This window comes from Mesocricetus auratus, unplaced genomic scaffold (genome assembly GCF_017639785.1).
Source record: "Mesocricetus auratus isolate SY011 unplaced genomic scaffold, BCM_Maur_2.0 Super-Scaffold_100023, whole genome shotgun sequence".
Classification (NCBI taxonomy): domain Eukaryota; kingdom Metazoa; phylum Chordata; class Mammalia; order Rodentia; family Cricetidae; genus Mesocricetus; species Mesocricetus auratus.
In genome coordinates this window covers 24,160,212-24,173,102 of record NW_024429204.1, presented here as the reverse complement: position 1 = coordinate 24,173,102, position 12,891 = coordinate 24,160,212, and the positions used below count along the sequence as shown (strand labels likewise).

The 12,891-nt window shown below is 50.9% G+C and overlaps 1 protein-coding gene and 1 long non-coding RNA gene across 18 annotated transcripts in view; one reads left to right on the top strand and one right to left on the bottom strand.

The window, feature by feature from the left end:
• The window catches only part of LOC106021825, a 207,112-nt gene that overhangs the window by 120,347 nt on the left and 73,874 nt on the right, over positions 1-12,891 (bottom strand). The window lies entirely within an intron of this gene.
• Positions 8,381-10,145, top strand: LOC121133617. The gene is made up of 2 exons (XR_005870538.1): positions 8,381-8,631; positions 8,878-10,145. It is a non-coding gene; the product is annotated as an uncharacterized LOC121133617 (long non-coding RNA).

Below are 12,891 nucleotides of genomic sequence, written 5' to 3'. Positions count from 1 at the left end.
CACACACACACACACACACACACACACACACACACACACACAGGTGGAGAACCTCTGCTCTAGATCATGAGGACAGTGACAGCCAGTCTCCAACAGGGAGCAGATGATCGACTCAGGCGTTCCGAGGTCACCCTCTGTGTTTGGGTCACACGTGCACACCTGGGAAGAAATCACCTCACTTTGCTCTTGGCGTCCACCCACCCTCTCAAAAAGCTTTGGGGACTCTGTGGGTGGCAACATCCAGGAGTCCTTTCTTTACCAGGCCATCTGCCAGACTTCTACGGAAGGCTGACCGTGGACAAGTGTGAGATGGGGAACCCCATGAAGGAGAACTCATGTCCCCATGGCCACCCTAACCTCTAGTACAGTGTTTCTCAACCTGTGAGTCACGACTCTTCTGAGGGTTGGATGACCATTTCCCTGGTGGCACCTAAGGCCACAGGAAAACACAGAGATTTGCATTACAATTCATAACAGTAGCAAAGTTACACTTATGAAGAAGCAACAAAAATAATTTTATGGTCGAGGGTCACCACACCATGAGGAACTGTGCTAAAGGGCCGCAGCAATAAGAAGGTTGAGAACCACCGATCTAATAGCTGTGTCATAACATGTCACCATGTCACTGATTGCAATGGATAACACTTGGGGACCCAGGGCTCTTCGGGCAGCACATAAAGCAAATTGTAAGGGCCATAGATTTTTTTTTTTTTTTGGTTTTTCAAGACAGGGTTTCTCTGTGGCTTTGGAGGCTCTCCTGGAACTAGCTCTTGTAGACCAGGCTGGCCTCGAACTCACAGAGATCCGCCTGCCTCTGCCTCCCAAGTGCTGGGATTAAAGGCATGTGCCACCAACGCCCAGCAGGGCCATAGATCTTGATGGCAAAATGATTCTGCTATTCGCACTGAGTGAGGCTCCAGACCACAGAGATGGATGAGCGAGTGTCTAATTGCTCAGCCAAGTTTCCAGACTCCACAATGCCTTTTCTCTGTGACTCTTCTAGGTGGGGGAACACATATGCTCCTACACTAACCCAAATCCCTACACCAGGAAAGCCATGACATGACTTTGCCATCCCACTCCACAAACAGCCTCCAGGGCCATCAGCTCCTTTCTCTCTATCGTTGACCCAGGTTGATTCCCGTGGCTCCTACTGTCCCAGGCTGATCAACAGAGACAGGTGAAGCTTCCATGGCTTTGACAGCAGAGGCAAAGGGGAGAGCTGCAGTGAACACGAGGTCCAGATATCTTGGCTGCCCGCTCTGGAACACAGGCTTTCAGCTTCCATGGACCAGGCAGAGCTGCTCCTTTGAGTTCCTGTTTGTCTGTGCTCTCCCTTGTGGGGGACGGGGCTGAGGAGCCTAATCCAGCACACTCCCTGAATCACTGAACTGCTTCACTGTGCGAGGTGGCTAGCCGTTGGAAACACAGGCTCCACTCTGCCCTTGGCCACTGAATACTGACCAATGGGACAGAGAGGAGGTCTGTTTGGACCAGACGCCACCACCGCACAGAGTCAGTGTGGCCAGCAGACACTGTAGCTGAAGGAGGGCAATTACGTGCCTCCCACACAAATCAGATCCAGGAAACGGAGGTCTGGAACCACAAACTAAACGTACAGCAAGGCTGACCCGCCTTTCTGTTTCTTCCTTTCTTTCCTTCTCACTTTTTCTGCAGCAAAGCCAGCAAGTAGGAATTTGACAGCACAGATTCCTGTGGCTCAAAGGGACATCTTGAGGCTGTAGATATGGACGGCTCCTCCGCAGGAAGACAAGCCCATCGTAGGGTTCTTGCAGGAGAGGCCTCATCCTTGGCAGAGGGATCCCAAGAGGTTGCCGGCCTCCTCTGTCATCATTACAATAGCCTGCACTTTTTAAAGTCGTGGTACTTGCTGCATTTGAACCTCCTCTTTTATTCCAATATCTCTCTCCTACTCACATCTGTGAATCTCCGAGACTTGCGTCCATTTTCTTCTTTTCTGTCTTTCCCTGACAGGGCCAGAGGCCTGGTCTAGAGGGCTAGTTAGTTAAGAGTAGATGGGTGGCCGGGCGTTGGTGGCGCACGCCTTTAATCCCAGCACTCGGGAAGCAGAGGCAGGCGGATCTCTGTGAGTTTGAGGCCAGCCTGGTGTACAGAGCGAGTTCCAGGACAGCCTCCAAAGCCACAGAGAAACCCTGTCTTGAAAAACCAAAAAAAAAAAAAAAAAGTAGGTGGGTGGGTGGATGGGTGAGTGCATCATAGGTCAGTGTGTAGATCAGAAGGACAGATGGACTTACAGATGAACGTGTGCATAGATGGACTGATAGACAATGAATATGTGAGGGGGTAAGTGCACAGAGAGGCCACAGATAACTTAGTGGGTAGCTATACGGATGAGTAGAAGGGTAGACACTGGGTTGACGGACAGACCCTTGAGCTTTTGCGTGGGTACAGAAATAAGTTAGGTAGGTGCATGAATTTATGGGAGCACGGATGAAACAGTGCAATGGACAGAAGTGTAACGTGTACTCTTCCCGCCAGCCGCTTAGCCCCCAAATAACACACAGGACACTGTGTTAATTATGAAGCTGTTGGCCAGTTGCTTGGTTTCTTAATGGCTAGCTCTGACTTAATTACTAACCCATAGTTACCAATATATATTTCTGTAAGGACTTACCTTTCCGAGGAAGGCATCCTGACCCGTCCTTTCTTCCCTGGGATCACATGGTGACGACCCTCTTCACTACATTTCCCAGAATCCTCCTAGACTCCTAGTCCCACCTACCTTGCTTCCCTATGGGCCAACAGTGCTTTACTTATACCAATCAAACATATACACAGAAGAAGGACTTCCCCCATCACAGAAGGGTAAATCAATGAAGTGAATGAGTGTTCAGGTGGATGGGTAGAAGGGAAGAAGTGGGCGGGTCAATGTGCGGACAGAGAGGTAGGTAGATAGATGGATGTACACACAGGAAGAAAGGATTGAAAGTGTACAAAGAGATAGAAATGGATTGTAATTAAGGGTCATCAAACACGATTACTGTGGGATCGTGGGACGCTTGATCTCAACACCCCCTCCCGCGGCCCCCAGTATCCAGGACGCCAAAACAAGACTGCTTTGTCTACAGTCACATGTGAAAGTGTCCACAGTAACGCCTAGGGCTTTGAGCCGCTTCAGTCTGATAGGATAAATGACAGCCCATCCCACAGTCAATACGCAAGCTCGAAAGTTTGCGCACAGAAGGGTGCTACCCACGGATCTGCTAAGTGCTCTTAAAATACTGGTGGAGTCCAGAGGAAGAGGCTCAAGGAAGGAGGCCTTCTGTTTTCACTAGCAATGGCCCACCACTTCCTACCAGGAATGCAAGGAATGTCAGATCTTTCAGCATCTGCCCTGGGTCTCACAAGAGGTTGGGGGATAGCTGGAGTTTTTTTTTTTTTTGGATTCTGGAGTTTAGAGCTGCTCTCCGCAGAGTATACAAAATGTTTGAACTTGGTTTGAAAAGGGACAGCAAACAAGGACCACCACACCAGCAGCTGGTCCAGCAGCCAAGCACTTTCTGGGACATGACATATTTCATCATGCCAAGTAACCCAAAGAAGACACAGGTGAGTGTCCTCGTGCTCCCCTGTGTACATCTGGGGAAACTGAGGTACAAAAGATCATCCAGAGCAGAGTAAGGACTAAGTAAGGAAAGAAAAAGCCTTTGAAAGACCTTAGCATGGAGACTAAGGGTACCTCCCCAGGTGACTTCAAGGGCTCAGTAACCAGATGTTTCCCATTTCCTCCGTAGACACGAAGAAATATACACAGCAAAGAGGCAGCTGGCCAGAAAGAAGCTATGGAGGGAAGTCTTTCCTGGCACAGAGATAAAGTCCCACTAGTATGGACAGTCTGAGCCTAGGCTTCAGTTCCCCCCATGTCATCCTCACCTTAAGAATTAGAGGGGTCACATGGATCCCCCATGGGACATACCTTAGCCTAGAGCAGTAGGTTAGACAGGAGTAGAAGAAGGTGCAGGGTGACAGTCGCTACCCTTGAGTAGTTCGTAGCTGACAGGCTGTCAGGAAACCACTCATACCAAGCCAGACTAAGATACAGGTACCACCATCGGGCGGGCACCTTGACAGGAAAGCTGACCAACAAGGGAACACGAGCTAGTCTTCGCTCTAAGCAGGGAGAAAGAAAGAGGGAGGGAGGGAGGGAGGGAGGGAGGGAGGGAGGGAGGGAGGGAGGGAGGGAGGGAGGGAGGGAGGAAGCAAAGAAGGAAGGAAGGAAAGGAAAGGAAGGAAAGGAAAGGAGAGGAAGGAAGACTAAAACTGAATATTTAGGGTTCAATCCCATGCCACTATTTAATCTAACTGGTAGACTCCTAAGGGGCTCCTCGCATGCTGGAGTTAAGGAACCTCTCCGTGAGTATTCTGGACATGCCATAGATGACACTGCTCCCCACAGGCCGCTGTGTTCCCTTGGTGGAAGACCGTGAGAGGCCAAGCTGGCTACATTAGGCTCTGCAGTCCTGCCCTACTCGCTATGGACCTTGGATAGGTTACTCAGCCCCTCTGAGCTTGGCTTTCGTAAGGCAGAAGCATGGATCCCGTCAGGCGTGAGTCCGCACACACAAATCCCTGGGAAGAAGCCAGGGAAGGGCTGGGAAATGCACCTAGCTGTTGTGACAGGGCTTGAAGCAAAGCGAGCACTTCCCCCACAAGAGTTCTCTTGGGTGCGGATGACTGCACCGAGCTACAAACAAGCCGCAGCATAGTGACCCCGAAGAAAGAGAGAGGCCCCAGAGCTCATCTGGTCAGGACACTCAAAGCCAGGGCCCTGTGAAGGACAGTTTTCCTGGACCCCTGCCTCACCCACCAACCTCCCCACAAGAGCCACGCCCAGCCTTTATCCACCACTAAGCATGTCCCACCCACAGCCTGCGGTGGGATTCGGTTGAAACAGTTTTGAGGACAGAAAGCTGTTGTTCCTGTCCTCCTTTAGCCTAAGATAAGAGAAACTTGATGCCAAGGGGGCTAGGTGTCACCAACGGCACCCTCCCCTTGTGAAGACAGGGAGAGGGTCTCAACTTTCCTCAACGACGCCCCGAGAAGCCCAGAAGTGGGACAGTACAGGAAGGGGGTGCCGTCACTTGCTTCTTCGGATCGGGCTCCAAAACTGGGTCTTTGATAAATTCCGACATGCGGTATTCCCCAGCACAATTCCCCAGCACAGATGCCTGGGGATTCAGGCATCTGACACAGCCCAGGAGAGCACTGTTCAGAATCAGGAATGTAGTCACAAACCAGAAGTTTCACAGCAGACAGAACAAATCTGCAAGCTACTATTCAGTTTCCAAGTCCTGCCCTACCCCAGTCCCGGATGGTCAGAGCAGGACAAAGGAGCCACGAGCTCAAGGTTCAGCAGCTCCAGGTTCTAGGCCCCCGACTCTGGGACTGATAAGCTGTGGGGGTATCAAAACTCACATCCCTGTTGGTTCTCCAAGCTCCTGCTAGCAAGCCTGGCTGAATATTCTAGAAATGTCTTGTAGCGATTCCTGTTGGTTTTCACCATGTGCAAATATCAACCAGCCAGCCAAGCAATCAACATTGGCATCCCCACACCTCCTTGGATACCCTGGTACCACAATAAACAGCACCAGGTTTAGAGCCTGGCACTGGACCTAGAATCCCAGCTCAGTCACTTTCAGCTGTGTGACTCAAACACTACACTTAGCCTCTCTGGTCTTCTCTTTCTCATTGTAAAAATGGGGCTAATTAATTTTAACACTGTATTCTCTCCTATGATTATTATAGGAGCTAAATTGTATGTAACAGAAGAGGCTTAATTTCAATTGCCTCAAAGTTAATAAGCACTAGACAAATGTCAGCTGTGATTATTTCTTACGAAGCTAATTAACAGTATCGGGAAACTATTTAAGTGAACCGATTTCATGGGTGAAGGCTTCGTGTATCAGTGCAGGGAGATTCAACAGCAAAAGGAGGCCAACAAGAAAGACAGGATTGGAAAAGCAGGCAGGAGAGCAGGAAGGGATTTCTGCTACTGGGTACAATTCACTTATACACAGTACAGCCACCTCTCAGACCTGGAGTTTCTGATATGTTGGATCTGTTCAAAGGGATATGACGGCCAGGCGGTGGTGGCGCATGCCTTTAATAATCCCAGCGCTTGAGAGGCAGAGGCAGGCGGATCTCTGTGAGTTCAAGGCCGGCCTGGTCTACAGATCGAGTTTCAGGACAGCCAAAGCTACACAGAGAAATCCTGTCTTGAAAAACAGAGAGAGAGAGAGAGAGAGAGAGAGAGAGAGAGAGAGAGAGAGAGAGAGAGAGAGAGAGAGAGAGAGAGAGAGAGAGAAGACTGATAATTTAGGAAGCCGTTCTTTGCTTTGGTTCTTGAATTTTGAAATAAATACCAAAGGGATAAAAATGACGCTACAATTACCAAAAAAAAAAAGTTGAAAGAAAAGAAGGAAGAAGGAAGGGAGGAAGGAAGGAAGGAGCAGCAATAGGATTAAGAGTGTGAGTCAATGACATAGCAATGGACCAGCATTCCGGACCAGGCCCTGTGGCCATACTCAGAACGGGGGGGGCGTGTATGTGCACAGCCTTGAGGAGGGAAGGCAGCAATAAATAGAGAAATAAAAAGCAGACAGATAGGAAATCTGCATCCTCTAAAGCCTGCTGCACATGGCTTCAGGCCAGGATTTCACCCTGCTCAGCAAAGCCGCGATTCTGATCCCAAATCTGACCCCCAGTTCCTCCTCATGGCAGCTCAGAGGGACCTGGTGGACTGCAAAGTCAGCCTTTGAAGAACCCGTCCACACACACACACACACACACACACACACACACACACACACACACACACACACCATGCTGCAGACACATAGAAATCTAACGAATAACATCCACACCCTGTGTCTCTCTGGCTCTAAAACTCACGGCCCAGTATTTTCATCATACACCTTTCCCTTCAGTTGGCTGGTTTCTGTGTTCTCCTGGAAAGAAACCAGGAATGCTCTCACACAGCCCCTCTCCAGTTAGCTGCCTGCCTGCCTTCCTTCCTTCCTTCCTTCCTTCCTTCCTTCCTTCCTTCCTTCCTTCCTTCCTTCCCTCCCTCCCTTTTTCTCTTCCTCCCTTCCTGCCTGCCTTCTTCCTTTCCTTCCAGTTTACCTTTTCTAGGCCTAGGTGCCCGTTATAGAACATTACCTTAAGATGTGTTAGATTTGTTTATGCTGTGGAACACTGAATGATGCAAAGATGTGCTGCATTCTTTCATGTTGCGTCTGTTTAACGCTGAAGCTGTGTTGCTTTGCCTGCCTAAAACACCTGATTGATCTAATAAAGAACTGAATGGCCAATGGCTGGGCAGGAGAAAGGCTAGGCAGGGCTGGCAGAAAGAGAGAATACATAGGAGGAGAAATCTGGGAAGAGGGATGGAGGATCGGGGGGGGGGGAAAGGGAGAAAGGAGAATGTCAGGGGCAAGCCACCCAGCTGCACAGCCAGCCAGCTACACAGCCAGCCACGGAGTAAGAAGTAAAGAAAGGTATACAGAATAAAAAAAGATGAAAGCCCAGAGGCTCTTGAGATTTCCTTGGCAAACATGAACTCACTCCGAATGAAGCACTGAGAATACACAGTGGACCCAAGCCTACTACTTCTCCCAGTAAACATCCACAGTCTCATGGGAGGGACAGGACCCCTCGAAGAAAAGGGCACATTGGCCATGAGCTAAGTAAGAGACGGGAGCAGCTAACTCTGCTAGAGTAGCCACAGGGGGCTTTACAGACCCTTTACAGTGGGAGAAGGTGGTAGAGTCAGGAAAGTCCCCCACGCAGTCTGACGGATGGCAGAGGCATTTACCTGTGGTGATGTGGCCCGGGTACCTCTGAGACAATGTTTCTTACTGCTTCACTAGTTCGCACAGCAAGTATGGTAGCTCTTCCACTAACCCCCATGGAGTCTGTCCGAGAGTTGTGACAGATCCCCCAGGTGACAGGAAGTCCCACAAAGGGTTAAGTGAACATGGAAAGATGGAGAAGGCAAACGCATCCATGCCTCTAACAGACCAGCATCCTAAGAGCATGAAGCCCAGGATGCCAAGAATGACTGTGTGTTGTAGAATTGTACTGACCATTCACCTCGATTTATCACTCAATGAAAGAAAAATGGGGGGGGGAGAAAAAGGCAAATTCCAAAAAGATGAGGCAGCCCTAAAAATCAAGATAGAGAATGCCATGAACAACTCATAGCTCGGAATAACTGAAATGGAATTTCCTCCCCGTAACTGGAAGGCACAGGACCTCAACTCCAGTGAGGGGGGCCCTGGAGTCAGCCATGTGAATCAGCCCCTTGTTTGCAGTTCCAGGGAGCCAGGAGTCAGGAAGAGGCTGGGTGTGGAATGTGTACTTTTCCCTTTCTTCAGCTGTCACCCTTCCCCCACCCCGCCAAGGGTGCCCCTCTTACACCCTCAGCACACCCGTGGCTTGGAAACCCCCTGAATGTAGAATCGCTGAGGCGGCCGTTCAGAAAACGGGGAAAGTCCTCTGGGGATAGGGATGTAAGTCGGTTGCTTAAATGCCTGCCCGACGCCCTGTGGTGAAAAACTGGGTTTGATGCTCAACGCTCCATGAAACCAGGTATGGATGGTGGTCCAGGCTGTAATCACAGCCATCCGGAGGTAGAGACTGAAGTTCGGGGCCATTCTCTGCCATCTGCTGGGTTTGAGGTCAGCCTGGGATACCTGAGACCCTGTCTGAAGTGGAGGAGGGGGAGGAGGAGGGGGCAGGAGGGGGGAAGAGGAGGAGGAGGGAAAGGAAAGAGGGATGGTTTAAACTGTGAGTACTAGATGTGAAAGTGACCTCCATCTGCTCTGTTCGTTGGAGGCACAGTGTAATCAGCGAGGAATCCAGGAAGAGCAGCCGGAACTATGAAGCAAGGAGCGACCTTCCCCTTCCACCAGCCCTGCCAGCCACGCCAGCATTCACCGTCTCCCGGGAAGACCCAAAGAGCTGAGGCACAGCTCCCTGTCATACCACCTGAACACCGCCTGGCTTAAGTCTCTTCTAGAGACTCCAGAGCAGTGGCTGTAAACAGAAAGGCTCCTGTCACCTCCGAGAGTTGGAGTATATTCCGAGGCCCCTGACTCTGTGCACCTAGAGGCAGAAACCTGCCATCTAAGTGCTTAATGCCGGACGCTTGCAGCAAGCAGTGATGTAGGAGAGTGTGTTCAGACGATCCCAGGAAGAAATGTTACCTTAGAATCCTTGCTAGCTGGGGGCTGAACCACACCCCTACCTCCAGCCTCCATTTCGACACTGGCAATATGAAGATTATTGTACAGCCTTTACCTTTGGGAAAAATTAAATTGACTATCATCTGGTACAGTAAGAGTGTTCAATACAATGGAAGAATCGTGCGAGATCCTGACCATCAGAGCCCCCCACACAGCTACCTCTTCAACCTGTACAGCCATGACTTCGACATTTGATACATTCATGAGAAGTGCACCAGCCCCAAGGAGCATCGGGAAGACGCTGACCTCACCAAGCCACAAAAAGAGCCCACTCCCCTCAGCCTCCCGCTCGTCTACCATGGGAAGCAGAGGGTATCAGATATGCTGCTTAAGCCATTTATCACTGGTTCATGGCACCAACGGGGCCAATCTAGGCAGCCTGGCCTGCATTTCCCCCAATTTTCCCTTTCCCTTGTTGTTTGCTGTTATCTGAACGCCTGTCATCTTCAGGAAGACACAAATGCTACGCGAATTCACAATGCACTGCCAACGAAACCCTCCCAGCTGTTTGGAGGATTTATCTTCGTGCTAAGTAGAGAACAAATGAAACCCAGGAATGTCTTAATTAACTCCATAAGCATCAGCTGGGGATTTCTGCCCCCCACCCTTCCCCCTATCTCGCCGTTAGTCAATGAGGACAGGGAATCAACCCAGATAGTTTCTGCTAGGGTTTTCGACGAAGATGGGGGCGCAGGGAAGGCGCTCCCATTTGGAAGAAGACTGGCCCAGCTCACCCCCAAGAGCTGTCTGTCATTGACTGTGACCATCTGTAAGCTCCTAACCCTCTCTGTGAGGTCACTTGTAAATTGGTAGCCAGAAGAATAAAGACTAGGCTTTGCCAAGCCCTTGGTTTGTGCAGCGACTGTCCTAACTGTATTCTATTTAACCCCAAACCCTTCCCCGGAAGAGAAACTGTTACAGCCCTCTTTACAGGTGGAGAAACAGGCCAAGCAGATGAGTAACTTGCCTGAGACCATATCTGAATACACTAAGTTGATATTCAACCAAGGCCACCCAGATTACCGCCCCCCCCCCACACACACACACGAGCTCTAGGTTAATGAGACAGAAAATATTCAAGACTGTGATGCTGAGGAAGCCCAGGGTAGACGTTGGGCTGGACTTCGGTTTCCTCACTTGTGACATGAGGACAGAGAGCACTTCCCAGGGCTGCTCTGAAGGATCAAGGAGATAAGGTCAGTGAAACCCTAGAGAAGACTAAAAACCACCTGAAGAGTAGGGCGGCGTGACTTGTCAGCACACTGCCCTGCACTGAGTAGGTCCTCCTCAACGGCTCAGAGACTCTGGAGAGCTAACCACTGAGTGGGCCAACCTTGCGGCTTTCTTGGGAATGACTGAGGTAGGACTGAGTGAGAAGGCTATCTTCTCAAGTATCAGCACTGTGGCCCTGTCCATCTGCTTCTTTGTACACTTAAACTCCCCCACCCCCCACCCCATGAGGATGCACAGTGCCTCTGATGGCTCCTGGGATGACTAGGTAACCTTTCTTCTTTGTTCCTTCAGAGAGCAGTAGGCTCTCCCCTCCCTCCTCAAGCTCCCTAGGAGGCCCCAGTAAAGCCTGGCTGGGGACAGAGCTGCTCACCTCCTCATGGTACGTGTCTCAGATGATGCAAAAGGCTGGGCTTCTGAAACCAACTGTTGTGCTGAGTGGTGGGAAAATGACAGCACAAATAACAGTTGCCAATCCGAGCAAGGGCTACACGGCACACTGTGATCCGAGACCCCGGAAGACGGAGGCAGGCCTATCAACACGAGTTCGAGGGCAGCCGGGGTTACAGAGCGGCCACAACAATAAAACACCTACCGGCACTCGAGGACAACAAACACGGGCCCAGAAGCAAATCCTTCCCCCTAGCTCTGCCAGGCGTGGTGCTGGGATGTCACTCGAGTGATTCACCCTCAGTATCCATCAAGTCCCAGTGGAGACCGGGAAGCTCGGCGAACAGAAGGGTAGGGCGTGAGGGCCCGGCTGACGCCATCTCTTAATGTGCCAAATAGAACGAGGGGGATACACCTACATACCAGCCCATCCTTGTGCCTCAAAGAAGCATAAGGCATCAAGCCATTAGACAAAACTGGTAGAGTCCAGGGTCTATGCAGAAATTTTTCATTGTGGGGGACACTTAAAACGATAAGAGGAGACATTACAGAATACAGTTATTTCCCATCAGCAACCCTCAGGGTTCCATTTCTAATCACACACACACACACACACACACACACACACACACACACACACACACACACACACGCACCACCTCTCCAGTTTTCCACATTTGACTTTCTTTTTCTCTTGTCTCTCTTGGATTTTTCCACAGCATTGGACTTCCTGCCAGTAAGTTCCAATCAATCCTGACTTTCCCACAAGCCACTGGGCTGATGCCCGCTGGGATGTCCTGCTAGGGGAACCTCAGTCTTCTCTTCTCTTCTACAGTGCTCCTGGGCTGAGCTGTGGAGTTTCCCAGAGTCCTCATTTCCCACTGAGATGCCTCCTCATGTAGTCATGGCAACCTCACCTCTCTGCCCAGTGAGACACGCCTTTTTCCACAAGCCTAGGGTACCCAGCGCACCAGATCTGCAATGCTGCCTGGGACCTTCATGCCCGGATTGGTGAGGTCAATTGATACCTGAAGTGACCTATCAGGGTGATAGCTGCACCCCGCCTGTCCTTACCAATGCCACTGCTCCTCTTTTCCTATTCTTGCAAAAGGACCCAACACGCTGCTCCTTCTAGACCCTGGCTCTGGAGTGTCCCTGGCTGCTTACCCTGTCTCCTTCCAGAGTTTAGCTCATACAGTCATATCCGGAGCAGTATCGGGAACCAGACCCCACTGAAGGGCCCAGGAACACAAAAGTGTACCACCCACTCCTGCCTGCCCAAGAAGTTCCCTGACCCCAGGAAGACCGAACTCAGGAAGCTGAGGACCCTACCTGGAAAGCCACGTGTGGGAAGACTGCAAGTATGAGTCCTAAAGGCTGGACTCCTGAGGACACATTCTGCCATGTGCCTAGACACGCGCTGCACGTCTGCTTACAAAAGCAGGACCCTATACAGGTGGCCCCCAACCCCCGGGATGAACAGACGCCAGCACCCTTGCCAAGCCCAAGGCGGAGTGACAGGTTTTGCAGGGGCCGTCTGCACTGTGCCACTTGCCCAAGAAACGCAAGATGTGGTGCCCAGAAAGGCTTCCACACAGCTCTGACAGGGAAGGAAGGGCAAGTCCAAGAGTGGGGCTTCTGTGAGCCCCACAAGCGGGACAGCTGTCTTAGGATTTGTTTTCATTTATTTCTTCAAAGGCACAGGCCCAAGGCAAACAAGCCACATCCTTGGCACGTGTTAATCCCGAGGGCGGGAACAGTGCGATTGTTAAGTGGCCCTTTGTGACTTCCACTGGCTAGATAACTCACATTACACAGAGAAACGGCCTCCAAATTCCACAGCAAATTCCTGAACGAGGACGGACTTTCGGGAAGCCACCGGAAGATGAAGGGGCCTAGAGAGCTTGGAGGATTCCCGGTGTCACAGAGAGGGGCAAGGCTGCAGGGTCCTAGCAGTCACAAACACTGTGGGACTCAGGCTCTG